This window comes from Lissotriton helveticus, chromosome 5_1 (assembly GCF_964261635.1).
Source record: "Lissotriton helveticus chromosome 5_1, aLisHel1.1, whole genome shotgun sequence".
Taxonomy (NCBI): Eukaryota; Metazoa; Chordata; class Amphibia; order Caudata; family Salamandridae; genus Lissotriton; species Lissotriton helveticus.
The window spans coordinates 1,919,427,484-1,919,443,393 of NC_136065.1; positions in this window are offsets into that span (position 1 = coordinate 1,919,427,484).

The following is a 15,910-nucleotide window of genomic DNA, read 5'->3' on the forward strand; positions in this document are numbered from 1 at the left end:
TATGATGTGTACTTTCCTGATTCAGGAATGGGAAGATAATGAGTTGGGTCCGATTCCGCAGGATGTGCTTGAAGTTCAGTCAGATTTTGCTAAAGGGATGATAGTGGACACTGATGTTACAGATGCCGTAGAGACGATACTGGCTTTTAGATCTAGGCTTCCGTCTCAGATGTTGTACGAACCTGATTCCTCTGTTAGGAGGAAAGTGAGACAGTATCCAATGAGAGAGGTTCCTCCACTTTGGAGAGAAGGAAATGCAGCTGCTAATCCGCCTGTTTTGCCACATTTTCAGCGGGTGTGGGTACATATCCCTTGGAAGAGAGCAGAGGTCTTGGCTCTTAAGCAGACCTTACCTGATCCTCGTAAGAATCCTGCTGGTTACTACAAAGAGTTGTCTCAGACAGTAGATGCGTGTATAATGAATTTAGCTGACGTTGACATGTTGATGGGTAATGTAGTTCCGCAACCTTTGTGGGCGAAGATTCGTCATGAGAATCATGCAGCGGAGTTAGGAGATACTTGGGCGAATATTGTTGCTGCAGATGGTCGACAAGTAGGAGGTGCTAAACCTGAACCTTTAGTTGCAGAATTACCTGGTAGAATTATTACTTTGATGAAGACGATGATGCCTGCTTTACGAGTCAATTGGGATAAGTTAGCAGCATGCAAGCAGAAGAAAGACGAGAGTGTGTCTGTCTTCTTCACTAGGTTTGAAGAGACGTTTATCGATCACAGTGGTCAGGATATGAGTACGGAAGGTGGTCAAAGGTTGTTTGTGGATAAATTTGTCTTTAAATTGCTTCCCGAACTTTCTAATAAATTAAAGGACTCTGAGAGTTCATAGGCTGTTTCTTCGTCGGCCCAGATATTGGCTACTGCCCAATATTACGAGAACAGGGATAAAGATGAGAAGGATAAAGTAGAGAAGAAAACGAAAGATTTAAAGACGAAAGTTCTTTTGCAGCAAGCTTATCTGCCTCGTCAGAATCAGCCTCAGTTTCAGCAACCGCCGCCATTTCAGAGATTGTTACAGAAGCCTGAGCCTTATGTTCAGCGATTCTTTCCAGGCCCTAATCAGTGTGCTTACTGTAGAGAGGAAGGTCATTTTAAGAGTAGTTGTCCGGCTTTGTCGCAGCGTGCGAATGGTGCACCTGGTCAAAGGGGTCGTGGTGGTTTTCAGCAAGCGCCTAGAGGAAGAGGTCGTGGTGTGATCCCCCAGAATGAGCGTTCCTCTTCCCTACAGAATTCTGCAAATTATTTCGATAGGCAAAATGTTCCGAGTGGTCAATTTCCTCAGTATTATGTTGAGGATTACTATGTTGAAGATGAGAGTGTTGGCTATAATGATATCTAGGACAGCCATGGACAAAGTAAGGGAGTAGTGTCAGTTCCAGTAGATCAGAATGGACCGTATGTTGAAGTGACTACATCGGGTGTAGTAGAGCCTTTTCTTTTGGATACTGGTGCGACAAAGAGTTCTATTATGCATTCTAAACTCCCTGGCGCACCTTTGTCTGGCTTGACCAATGTTTCCATAGGATTTTCAGGGGCCCCAGTTCGTAATCCGGTTTCTAGTCCTTTGTCCCTTTCCATTGGCCCTTGTGAATTGGAAGCTCCACTTATTCTAACAACTGGTTGTGGTGAGAATCTGTTGGGTTTGTACTTGTTGAAAAGATTGTATGGGACATTGCATTGTTCTCCTTCGGGAGTACAACTTACACTCGGTAAGAAAGTGATTTCTCCAATGTATTTGTCTTAAGATTGTTTGCCACTGGAATTACGTTCGCTTCCTGAAACGCTTTGGGCTACAGGTCCAAATGATGTTGGTCTTTTGCAGATTCCACCGTATGTTGTTACGCTAAAGTCGAATGTTAAGTTGCCTCGTATACCACAATATAAGATATCGAGCGATGGTGAGAGAGCTCTTTTTGCAATTGTTTATGATCTGGTTGAGAAGGGTGTGGTTGAGGAAATGAGAGGTAACGTGTGCAATAGTCCGGTTTTTCCTGTTCTTAAGCGTACAGATGCTTCTCAGCCACCTGTGTACCGGTTTGTGATCGACCTTCGAGAGGTCAACAAGATTGTCGTGCCACAGTTTCCTGTGGTACCAGATATCGCTGCATTGTTAACTTTGATTCCTGCTTCGGCAGTCTGGTTTTCTGTCATCGACTTGAAGAATGCTTTCTTCAGTATTCCTATTGCTGAGGAGAGTAGGGATATTTTTGGCTTCTCATTAGGAGGACGAAGCTTCCGGTTTAAGAGAGCTCCACAAGGTTATTGTGAAAGTCCTTCAATCTATAGTCAAGCGTTGAAAACTCAGCTTGACGGGTTTGTGTTACCAGTTGGTTCTACTCTTATTCAGTATGTCGATGATTTGTTGATTACTGCTGATGACGAAGAGATTTGTAAAGAGGCTACTCTTTCGTTGTTGTGATATTTGTCTGACCTTCATCATAAAGTATCGCCTTCAAAGTTGCAATATTGCCGCCAAGAGGTAACCTACTTAGGTCATCTCTTGTCGAAGGAGGGAAGGAAATTGACCCCAGAAAGAATTCAAGCGATTGCGCAAATGAGTGTGCCATCGACACAGAGAGAAGTTCGTGCCTTTTTGGGTATTACGTCATATTGTAGACAGTGGATCCCCAATTTTTCACTGTTGGCGAAACCTCTGTTAGCATTGACTCTGAAAGATACTCCGTATCCTCTTCCTTGGTCTGATGAATGCCAGAAAAGTTTTTCTGAATTACGTAGTGCATTATGTTTGGCTCCTGAGTTGGGTACTCCAGACTATAGCAAGCCTTTCACGTTGTATGTGCACGAGAGAGAGGGATGTGCATTGTCAGTGTTGACACAATCTTTTGGGTACAAGCAGCGTCCATGCGCGTATTTCTCATCAACGTTAGATCCAGTTGCTAAAGCATTGCCGAGTTGTTTGAGAGCTACAGCCGCAGCTGCCGTTTCTATTCGACAGTCTGCTGGTTTGGTGTTGGATAATACTCTGATTGTGATGGTTCCACATGCAGTGGATACCTTATTAAACAGGACTAAGACACAGAATCTTACTAGTGCACGTCTTTCAGGCTATGAGTTGACACTGTTGGCTAGCCATGTTCACATCAAGAGATGTAACGTATTGAATCCAGCTACGTTATTACCGATCTCTACAGAGACGGATGTCCAAGAACAGCATGATTGTTTTCTTCGCACAGAGGAAGAAACAAAAGCGAGAGTGGATTTAAAAGACACTCCTTTTGAGAATGTGGATGGTACGCTGTGGGTTGATGGTTCGTGTTTTAAGCTTCCGAATGGTGAGACGACTGCAGCGTATGCTATCACAACTTTAAATACAGTTGTTGAGACAGCACGCATACCACAGAATTCTGCGCAAGCAGCAGAGTTGATTGCACTGACTAGAGCGTGTGTGTTGTCGGAAGGAAAACGAGTGAATGTTTATACCGATAGTCAGTATGCGTTTGGTGTTGCTCACAGTTTTGGGCGTTTGTGGAGAGAGCGTGGGTTCCTTACTTCCCATGGAACGAAAATCCAGCATGGGCAGTTAGTGAATGAACTTTTGGAATCTCTCACTCGCCCAAAGCAGATTGCAATTGTGAAATGTAGTGCGCATAAGAGAGTTGTGGACGATGTTGGCCGAGGGAATGCATTTGCGGATTAAATTGCGAAGGAAACAGCGAAGGATATGATGAGCCGTATGTATGTTGCAGGACCAGCAAGATGGGTTATGGCTGGTGGAATGTGTGAAGACACGATAGAAAGTGTGAAGACGATTCAGGATGAAGCTACAGAAAAGGAAATGAATGTTTGGAGAGAGAGCACGGGTATGTTGGATTCTACAGGTTGTTGGATTGAGTTGTCGGAACATCAGCGATGGTTGTTGCCAGATGCGTATGTGCTACCAGTGGTTACAATGGCTCATGGATTGGCTCATATAAGTTCGAAAGGGATATGTAAATTGTTGGCTCCAGTTTGGCAGAATGCTGGAATCCCGAAATGTGCAGAGAACGTGGTGAAACATTGCATGATTTGTCTGCAATATAATCCCGGTAAGGGAATTCCAACTCCAGCTGGTCATTTTGCTCCTCCAACGTATCCGTTTGAGGTGATACAGTTAGACTATATCCATATGGAGAGATGCAACAACTTGAAATATGTTCTTGTGGTTGTTTGTGCCTTTTCAAGATGGATAGAGGCTTACCCCCTAAAAGATAATACTGCCTTGTCTACAGCCAAGGTTTTGTTGAGAGAGTATTTCCCTAGGTATGGATTGCAGAGAATTGTATGGTCGGACAATGGGAGTGAATTTGTGGGTCAGATTATGAAGAAAGTGTGTGCTGGATTAGGGATTAACCAATAATTTCACGCAGCGAATCACCCCCAGTCTGCTGGACTTGTTGAATGTTACAATGGTACGCTTAAGCTGAAATTAGCTAAGGTACAAGCGAGCACTGGTCTTACATGGCCAGATGCCTTGCCGTTGGCTCTTTTGTCAACAAGGACGACTGTGCATTCTCGAGTGGGACTTAGTCCGTATGAAATTGTGTTTGGTCGTCCAGCGAATGTTTGGGGAGTGCCTCGTCCGAAAGAATACAGCAGTATTGAATACCCTATGTTGGTGGATTACTTACATGACTTGACGGCTAAATTATGTGTTCTCCACCAACAGGTCTATGACACTTTGCTGACAGCTACAACAGATCCAGGCCACGTACTTGAACCTGGACAGTACGTTCTTGTGAAGAATTTTCAGCACACGAAGAACTTACAGCCTAGATGGACCAGCCCCTATTTGATTTTGCTGGTTACTAGAACCGCTGTTAGAGTAGCAGGCAAAAAGAAGTGGGTGCATGCCACCCACTGTAAAAAAGTTCCTTTGCCTCTACCATATGATCAGTGGGTAAGGGATGGTATAGCTGATTTAGATTGTGAGAAGGTCCCTAGATTCACCCCGTTTAGTGATGCTCACTTGACATGGACACGGTCTGAACGCGAGGATGACGACGTCCTGCAAGCTGCTGTGCCTCCTCATCTGAAGATTGACACCACCAATCCGGATCTTCTGTTTAAGGATCAGACTGTACCTGATAAAGAACGCTATGATTTGAGACCAAGAAAGACTGTTCATACGGACAAATAAAGCAAAAATTTTCTTTTTTATAGCGAATTTACACTTTGGCAGATCAACAAACTTTTTTTTTTTTTTTCGAACCACCATCCGGGTTCAGCTGTAGGGTCGCGGTATAAAGACTTGGGAGTGCAAACTGTGTAGACACAAGGTCGACAGTTCTGGTTGGTTCAAGGGAGTTCCCTAGACTGACAGGCGCATTCCTTAGCAGAAGAAAACCAACTGCCGCGAACAGCATGGTTAGAGGATGGAGTTTTTTGATGCTGCCCAAAATGTTAGAAGAATGGACTCAAAAGTTCGATTACGTATATTGGTCCGTAGCAAATGTTTTTTAACAATGTGTGTTCTAATGTTTTTGAATATTGTGTTAGTTTGTGTGGGTTTGGTGTTCTATGCCACGCAACAGCCGTTTGCACCTACTTCCCAACCTATGCCTTTTCCTACTACTGTTTCTTTACATTAGTTTCACCCTCTACCTGAACATGAACTAATTAGAAGGACAGAATTCATCAATAACTTGTTTGTGCAACTCCTCCATCAACACCAGTAAGTAGTGAACACCACTAATTGTTGGGTGTGTGGTCTTATGCCACATAAATGTAAATGTAAATTGATACTTGTATAGCGCACTACTCACCCGCAAGGGTCTCAAGGCGCTTGTACGAATACCGCTGTGGAACCCATCCTGGCTTTCCCTGTGAGGTGTCCACTCCTGGGCACCCCCAAGGTGGAGGCCAGGCATCCTTAGCGTTGTGGGGGCCGTTGTGGAGATAGAGGTATTCCTTATCTGTTTCTGCCATTCAGTTACAATGGGTCCGTATGGGCATATCAGACGATGTTTATTTATGCCAACGAAGTCTATCCTCTGCGTTCCATGAGAGACAATTCGAACAATAGTGCCTTAGTGAAGGGAATAACAGATATGATTAGAGATATCGATACATATGAGACTATTCCCAAAGATGAGGTGTTAGCTTATATCGGATGGAACGTGACTGAATATAGTGTTAGTCTGAGTGAAAAGCAGAGACGAAAAAGGTCACCTCCGATTTGGATTGTACCCCATCGTGGTCATTTTTGTCTGCAAGGGAAGGGCAAGAATCCGAGAGCTCAGTTAGGGAAGAGTGTTTGTACTCAGACGTATGTTTTTTCGTCTCAAACTTCCCCACCGTTTTTAGCAGCTAAGGGCACGTATTTTGTCTGCTATGATAGAGCATATACATGGTTGCCCCCTGATTTTTCGGGAACATGTTATGTTGCATATTTGTTGCCTCCTACATATTCTGCTGCCGTAGATTACCACAGAACGAGAGTTGTTAGAGGTGTCTTCAGTAAGGAAGATACCACGGGACAAGAAGTGGGAGACTTTTTTAAGGGTTTCCTACCGTTTTGGGGACCTTTGGCGAACAGTAGAAACCTGCGACAATTAACGAGAGTGGTTGAATCCACCATAAATGAAACTGCCGGTGCCCTTAGTAATCTGACTGCTGAGCTTCAGGCGGATCGCCTTATGACGTTACAAAATCGTATGGTTTTAGACGTCATACTTGCAGATCGAGGTGGGGTATGTAAAGTGATCCAATCGAGTTGCTGCGTTTTCATACCAGTCAATGCCCCTACAGTATACCAGGCCATTTCCAAGTTACATAAGATCTCTGAGTCTATAAATGTGGATAAAGGAGATTGGTCGTTGATTGGATGGTTTTGGGGATTGTTCTTGACTTGGGGATGGAAGATTTTGATGATCATCGGGATGGTTTTAGAGATTCTCTTCTCATGTTGTCTTTGCGTACAGTGTGGCCCTGCCATATGTGGCCTCTGTGCTAATATGTGTGTGAGTGGATCGGTCTCGAGAGAAGTCCTGAGTAATAGGATGATGCTCCAACAGCATCTTGATGATCTAATGAATATTGACATCGATTTAGACACAGACTGAGTGATTGCCTATGTAAGGGCAAAAGGAGGTTGTGTGGTTCCGTGAATCCTGAACCCGTTTCATAAAGGTCATGGTTTCGTTACGAATTTGATATTAGCGAACCGTAACTAGTTAGTGCGGCAAGTATGAGTGCTTTCATCATGTTAGACTGATGGATTCACTACGTATTTAGGGATTTCGTTCTGAACCCTTGGGTTCCATTCTGTGTATGGCAGCCATTTTGTGGTTGCCCTCACATAGGCCGATGACTGTGGCTGAACTAGTCTTTTTAAGGACATGTACACCTTAGCTCCAGTTCGTGCTGACTCCTGTTTGACCTGAGTGAACTGACCCTGTTGCCTGAAGCTGACCTTGTTAAACCAGTTCCTGCCCTTTAGCTGATCAAGATTAAGGATCAGAGCACAGGACATCGTAAAAGTTTTATTGCACACAAATATGCCTTATCCTACTCTCACCTGTTTCTGCTCCTTTCTTTATGGTCTATTTATGATTGGGTTGTGGTCTTTTTATTATGGGTTCGTTCGACCTGTCTAAAGAAGAATGTTGGGTTTGATCATGGGCTGGGCAACTGAAAAGTGGGTTAACTGTCATGCGATACCTTTGGTGTGAATACATGTGATTGGACAGTTTGTAAATATTAGGTATTTGTCTGGAATGTGATTTTTGGCATAAAAAGGGACGACTTGCTGTGTAAAATTGAGCAGTCTCCTGAGAACTCATACCGTGATGATTTCTAGGACTTCTGTTACTGGCTGCAGCCAATAAATTTGATCTTTGACGCCACCAAGAAGTATCCCGTGTCTCTGTATTTTAAGACAGGTGAACCCGAAGACTTTGGGCGTGACCCTGGCTCCGCTGGGTTCTAAAACCTGGTTCTTCAACCAGGATGACGAGATCAGACCCTTACTCCACCACGAGGTCAACTACTCTAGGCCTCATTTTGTTCAACAAGATGATCACCTTAGACCTCTATCCCAACGCCAAGATGCTTTCTTTAGGTCCCAATCTTTACATCAGGCTGATCACCATAGACCTATATTTCATTATCAGAATGATTATACCAAGCCTCAAGGTAATTACTATCCCTTACCATGGAATAATTCCTTTACACAGGAGGGCAGTTTTAATCATCAACCGACAACAAGACCATTTCTGATTCCCACACAGAATCGATTCAACATCCTGTCAGGTTTAGATGATATTGAATGACTAATAACCACCCGACCCTTTTGGATAATTCCAATTTGTGCACCCTAGACAAGTCGACTATACCCCAAAAGGTCTTTTTATCTGAGGATTACCGTGGCAGTTCTTCTCCCACTAGTGACCTTTCAGATAAGGCCCTGGACAATAGTGTTTTGACTGAAGGGCCTTGGAACCTAACACAAGATCCTTCTTTGCCGTCTCAGGGGCTAATTGCGGAAACTCAAACCCATTGCAATCAACTGCATCTTCCCCCCAAGGTACCATCATCTAGTAGCTTGATCCTCTCTATCCTATTTTGGAACACTGCAGGCTTGCGCTCTAAAGTCGACCAACCTAACTGGCTAGAAATAATTAGAAATCACAATATAGTATGCTGCCAGGAAACATGGTCGGTAACTGCTATCCACCTTCAGGGGTACAGATTGTACCATTCAAGCGCACGCCCTTCCCTTTTTGGTAGACCTAAGGGAGGCTTATCAGTATATGTATCTAATACCCTTACATTCAAGAAAATTGTAGAACTTACAACTGAAGAGAACTATCAGATAATTAAACTCTCAGTGAACCAAGGGCATACATATTTCCTGGTAAATTTCTATAATAATCTGTCACCACCTGACTTTGTGAAAGTCCTAAATAGGTTAACTTTTGTTTTAGATGAGCACCGGAATAGTTGTTCCTCCCTGCCTTTTAAATTGAATTGGGGCGGCGATTTTAACATTACTTTATGTAAAGACTATATTAATCCAAATTGTGGTATTGTGGATGAGGGCGGGAGCCCCCTCACGCATTTCGCACACTCTAGTGCTGGAAACATTCTAAATGAAAAACTTTTCACCCTAGGAATGGGGTTTGCGAATGAATTAGTTGAACCCCCAATTGACTTCTCCCCTACCTTTCACGGCAGGGGCTGTAACACTATAATCGATTTCATTTTGCTTTCTAATCATATGAAGGATGAGCTGCTTACATTTTTTACTGGAGATGATCTTAGTAGTGATCATTTTCCAAACAGTGTCACTATCTCAGTGCCAACTGGACGTGACACAACTGGTAACCCTGGGCTGTTAAACCAAAGAGCCTTGAGTTTAGATAAAACTAATGGCTATTCGGTGAAATGGGCCAAAGTAGACCCAGATGTTATCACATCTAATGTCATCATCAGACCCCTTCCTATGTTAGAAACATGCCTAAATTCGCACTCCACTGCAGACGATATTTTGACTAGTTTTATTAATATTACTAAAGTAATTAGCAAGGAGCTGCTTCGTAAACAAAAGAAGAATGACTCACATGAAAAATGGTGGTTTAATTCGGAATGCCGTAGAGCCCTTTCGACCCTAAAAATAGCTTTACACAAACCCGAGAGGGATCAGCTTGAAATTAGGAACCCGAGAAAGCTTCATAACTCGGCGAAAAAAGAATGTAGGAAGGAAAGGAAAAAAAGATCTGTGGGCGAAGCTCCACGAGAGCTGCAATAGAAAGGATAGTTTAATGTTTTGGAAAGTGGTCAACTCACCCTTTTTGAATGATGTGAACACTGGTCCCAGCATAGAGGTAGCAATCACTGCAGAGGGTTGGGTTTCCCACATATACATCGCCCTATCCTATTGAACTATCTTTTAGTCACGAGGAAGTAATTAGCGCCCTGTCATCCTCGAAGCCTGGCAAAGCTCCCGGGCTGGACGGCGTACCGTTAGATATTTACACGGATACTCAGGAGCTCTGGTCACCAGTATTGACCAGAGTAATTGAAGCAGCACTAAAAGGGGGTCTTGTAAAATCTTGGTCAACTTCTATTCTGTTGCCCATTTTTAAGAAGGGTGACTGTAACAATCCGGCATGCTACAGGCCCATTTCCCTCCTGGATTCTTTTGGCAAAGTTGCAGGCCGCTTGATCCTATATAGACTACGGGCCTGGTCTGAGGATAACAACATCATGACAGACCTGCAATACGGTTTCCGGGAGGGCTTGGGCACTGTGGAGCAGGCTCTGAATCTCTCCCTTCTAATTGGGAAGTATGCCCAGGCCAAGAAAGGCAATCTCCACTTGATCTATGTGGATCTGACCGCAGCCTTTGACTGTGTTTCACATTCAAGGCATGGTCAATCCTAACAGAACTGGGTGTAGACCCACCGATAATATCTTTCCTACGCGAGCTGTACTCGGGAGCATTGGCCAGGGTGAGATTCGGGGTGAACGGTGAGCTTACTCTCCCCTTCGCAGTCACAAAGGGGGTTAGACAGGGGTGTGTCCTGGCTCCCTTCTTATTTAACCTCTATACTAACGGTCTCGAGAAGGCCATGCTAGAGGGGAGTCAGGACCTACCAGCAATCGCCCGTCGCCCCATTCCTGCGTTACTTTACGCAGACGATGCAGTGATCATGGCGCGAACCCCAATACAACTTCAGATCCAGTTAAACTCCTACTGCAAATTCATGGCTTCACTGGATTTAATGGTCAACATTAAACAAACTTTTGCTATGCATTTTGGTAAAAAGACAGCCAAGAAAAAATCGATACTTTTTGAAGAAGCTAAGTTGGACTGCACCAAGACATACCCTTACCTAGGTATTTTATTTGATAATACTTCTTCTTGGAAACCGGCCACCGTTAGTAGGCACCTCCTATTTTTAAGAGCTACATCTGCCCTAATTGCCTTTGCACGTAAACTAGGGAAGCCTCCCCCAAAAGAACTTATGCAAATATACTATGCTAAGTGTCATAGCGTAGCTGTCTACGGTGTCGGGGTGTGGGGCTATGTACCCGTGGACATCTTGCAGAGAGTAGAGAACATTTTTATTCGTTACCTGTTGGCCGTTCCACAGTGCTCTCCAATGTTTGCTTGTCATGTCGAATTGGGCATGGACTACATTGCTGATTACATAAAAATTCAGCCAATATTACTGTGGCACCGTATTTGGACAACGGAACAATGTAGCTTAACTCGTGCGCTAATCTCAGACTGTTTGGGCCTAGACAACTGGTCAGATATTCCGTGACTGTCCTTTGTACACAACTTTCTCAAGGACTTGAATCTTTCTATATATTTTAATGAACCTGCTATATTAACTACTATTACAAGAAAGACCTTGAGATTGTCATGTTTGTCACATTTAAGGGACCTACGTTTAGCCCAAGAAATTAATAAAGTTTCAAACCGACATAGTTTAACTATTCAATGTACTCAGGGCATCCAACCGTATCTCACCTTTTGTCTGACCAACTATGAAAAATATTTGTTAACACGGTTTAGGCTCAACATGTTTTTCCGTTTGGTCACATTCCCAAAGAGACAAGATTGGTCCTCTTTAATTATCCGGTGCCCTTGTGATGGTATTTCTGAACAGTCCAATTTTCATGTATTTCTGTTCTGTAAATTCTACGATCTACCACGCAAACGTTGGATTATTCCAATACTGTTATCCCAGGGCCTGAGAAGATGCCACCCTGACCTTATGGCATTACAACATCTAGATACAGTATCAAATGCCAAATGTATAGCTATGTTTCTTAAAAACTGCTTGAAAATTTGGAGTACACATGATCAATTATAGTTCCAGCGTTCTACTAAAATTTCTTGGCTGAAACCTGAAGCATTTATAGCACTTATGTCTGATCCCACTCAACTAGTCAGTGGAATCTAAACTTTTTATCCAAACAATTGTAGTTATAAAGACTTTATTCTGTCAATGTACAAAAAATGTTTAATACTATTTTTATTCTATTTTTATGATTGTGTATGAAACTGTACATTATGACTGTTGCTTTTTATGATTTTATCTTGTCTTAAAATCGAATAAAGCTTTCTACTACTACACTCCTGTACTAGGGTCTTCCCTGTGTGCCATGCATTCGTCTTAACTGAGGGAAATCCCTAAGCCCGAGGAGAAAATGGCACAGGTAGCTACCAGGAGATCGCGACAAAGGGGGCTATAATTAGCACAGGCAGTGGAGTCCACTGACACACCAACAACAACCTTTCTGCAAGTTACAGCCACACTAAATTAGGGCCAATGGTGGAAGTGCGCATCTGGACACGTGATTGGCTGTATCACCTCCCCCACCACCGTCTTGTATTTGACAGTCAGGAAGTGGGTGGCAAGCAGGTACCACTTCTTTCACCGCGGTCTGAACAGAAACCAAAATACAGAAGGATGGTTTCTAATCTAGTTTTGGTGGGCCAAATTATCATGCTGCTGCTAGAAATGGATAAGCAACTTTTACACTTTGAAAAAGTATGGACTATCAATCCACGTTGAGGAGTCCATGGGAAAGAGAGGGGCTACTGGAGCCATTAGAGCTGGGGTTGTTTGCCTCTACTGTCCATGAGTTCGACAATGGTTCTGCAAAATAGGGCAAGGACAATCTTCTTCAGCACTTGAAGCTCAGTGGCAGCTATGTTGAGCAGTCCTATGCTTCTCAAGGAGGTTAGTGTGATGGGTACAACAAGCTCAGAACTCAACAGACACCCAGAAGTGCAATAACACAATTTCCAATCCCATTGCTTCTCTTGAGAAAGCTACTTTATAACACAATAAGACACAATAATACACATGAATATAAGTGTCAAATGCCCAATGCGTATGTGCAAGGCTAATATAGCGAGGAAGTCCTTGCCTGACCCCTCACTCTGTCCCTTTCTGTCCCACTCCTATACTATGGTCTTTCATGTGCAGAAACCAGTGCGGGCAGTGCTTCTCCATTTGAGTTATTAGTCCCTTTGCTCTTGGCTGCGGGCGTCTATGGGTCAGCCCCATTCTCCCTGTCCACGTTCACTGTAGGTTTACTTTCTGCAGTCGAGTCATGCAGCAACCCCATTGGGTTTGTCAGATGCAGGCTGCACAGCAATTCCCTGGAGTCTGCACTGGTGCGGCTGATGTCAGACAGTCGGTTTCCAGGCTTGACAACGTCTGCAATGTACACAATTGCAGGGGGCCTACTGCCTCTAGACCAGTGAGTGTTGGTGATAGTAGCTCAGCCTCCACTGGATGAGGCTCTGATGTAGTCCATCTTCCAGAAGCAATTTTCAGGGCAGCAACGTGGCCACTTTAAGGCACTTTTGGTAGCAACGACTGGGTCTAACTAAATGCGCACTGAGAGTTAGCACCATGGGTGGTCAGTCAGTGCTTCCACACCTGGGGACAAAGTGGCCCGAGGCAGTTGCTTCTTCTTTTGGGTATCATAGTCCACGCGGCACACAATTGGAAAGTGCCGGGTTATGTATCACATAAAGGAGGATTGTAAATCTTTTAAGGAGCAAGGCCTACTATCTTCCTGTAGTGAGGATTAAGATAGAGATGCCAGTGTAATCCTCACAACCCTACTGATAGTCCCAATGTGATTTGTAAAAAGGACTCTCATCCACAGATTGTCTTGTAAATGCTGCATCAGAGAGCCCCCTCCCCCCCCCAGGCAAAATGACAGTGCACCTGGGTAGGAACTTTTGACATTTGTAGGTATCAAAAACCGGTGAGTTAAAATTGGCTAAGTGATAATCCCAAATCCCATTGATAATTTATTCTTGGGCTCCCCTTGTAAGATTAAAAAGAGTACTGAATGTACAGCGAGGCGCCAGGAGCTGATTAGTACTCCAGCGTCATGGGGTATACATGTTACAGCTCATCATTGCCTCCTAGGTCAGCCGACCTTCATCAGGACCAAGAAATCCCAATTAATTACATAGCTGAAGTCAAGTGTAGTTTGTGAGGAGGAATAATAACACTCCAGCATGCATGTACTTATGCATATCTATGTTCCACTTAAGGATAAACCAAGTCATATTACCATGAAATGCTTCCTATTGCTTTTAGGAGATGAAGATGAACGCCCCTTTTAGTCATACATTCATTCAGTTCGGGGCATCCTCTTTTGGGCGTCACATGTTCACAGCGTTCGTCTTCAGTGGCATAAACTGTTTGGGCATAGCTCAACAAGTGCCACGGTCACACCAACAACAGTTACTTTGGGCACATCACTAGTGTTGTAGGTCATCTCTATTCCCTTCTTCAAGCACAGGCTAGTGCCTGCACTCAGGTTAGTGCCACCACTGTAGCAACTGGGATGATGGCAGGATTCACTTGGGCATATTTCAGTGGTGCTACCGGTCCTCTGCTCGTGTTCACTGACCAGCTCTGATTCAGGAGCATGCCAGAATTATGATTTTTTGGAACTTTTACAAAATATGGCACATATTTAGAGATCCTACACCCTGTGGTAAAATGCCGGTTAAGGCCACTTACCAACTGAAGCTAGGAATTCTAGCAAATGTAACCCACGAACCACCTACGCCTAACTTGAAGATGGTGAATTATGGGTAATGATCAGTCCTGTCAGGCTGGATTATTTGGATTATTTGTTTTATTAGTGAGTTTCGAAACTCTTTTCACCCTGGGTGGGCAGAAACAAGGAATCCATATTATATATTTTAAAAACTTCATAAAAAATATTAATGTCAACTTTCAATTATTTGTACCAAATGGGCCAAATACTTTGATGGGGAGGTTTATGGACATATTTCACCTGATACCTGGCATCTGATTGGCAAACTCTCCCTGTACAACACAATTGCTCCGTCTCTTAGTCAGTCAAAGTTCTTCATAATGCATTTATTGCACTGGACGCCTGCTCACTTTTACAAATTAAAGTTACGAGCTAAGCACAGTTTGGCGATCTTTAGACAACTACATTAAACTTTGGGGTATATTATCAACAACTAGCGATAATTTTGTCTCTAACTTGTTTAGAGACAAAAATTATCGCCGCACATCGGCGATTTTTATCGCAGATAAACCTTGCTATTAGCAAGGTTTATCGCAAATGCGGTAAAAAACGCCCGCAATGCATGAATATCGCTGAAAAGTCAGCGATATTCATGCATTATCGAGCAAATGCTCTTAGCCATGTTATCCACCTCCCATTGGATAACATGGCTAAGAACTGCTCAGGGCAGGTGTTAGCTTTTGGAGATATTCGCCCTTAGCGCAAATATCTCCAAAAGTTGGTAATAGGAGATAGCGATGTTAGCGACTGTTTCCAGTCGCTAACATCTTGGCACACCCACTTTGCATATCATTAGTGATAAATATCACTGACATGCAAAGTGGGGCCCATGATGGTCGCTATCTCCTATTAGCTGTCGCTAACTGGTGTTAGCGACAGCTTGGTAATAGGGAGATAATTTTATCTCCGCTTTCTTGGCTTTTAAAGCCAAAAAAGCGGAGATAAAACCCCTTGATAATATACCCCTTTGTTATCAGGATACCGGGGCTCTTTCCACTATCAGTCCTGTACCTTAAACATGTTACTATACTTCTGAAGCAGATGTCCCACTATCTACCCTCCCAAGCCCTTCCTTCCCCAATCCCCCCCCCCCCCCCCATTCCCATTTTTGGCAACTTTTGTTATACAGGTGACACAAAGGCTATTTTTGTGTTTTCTTGGATACTAAATCTACCTGACAAACTCAGTTCATATAGGCTACAATTACTCTCTGAATCGTTTGGCCATATACCTTATTAACTATATTACAGACATGACCATATTGTTGTCCTCTTATGCCTGTTCTTTTCTTGATATTCACTTATATCAACTGATATATAGCATGCATTACTTTGTCATTGTGTCC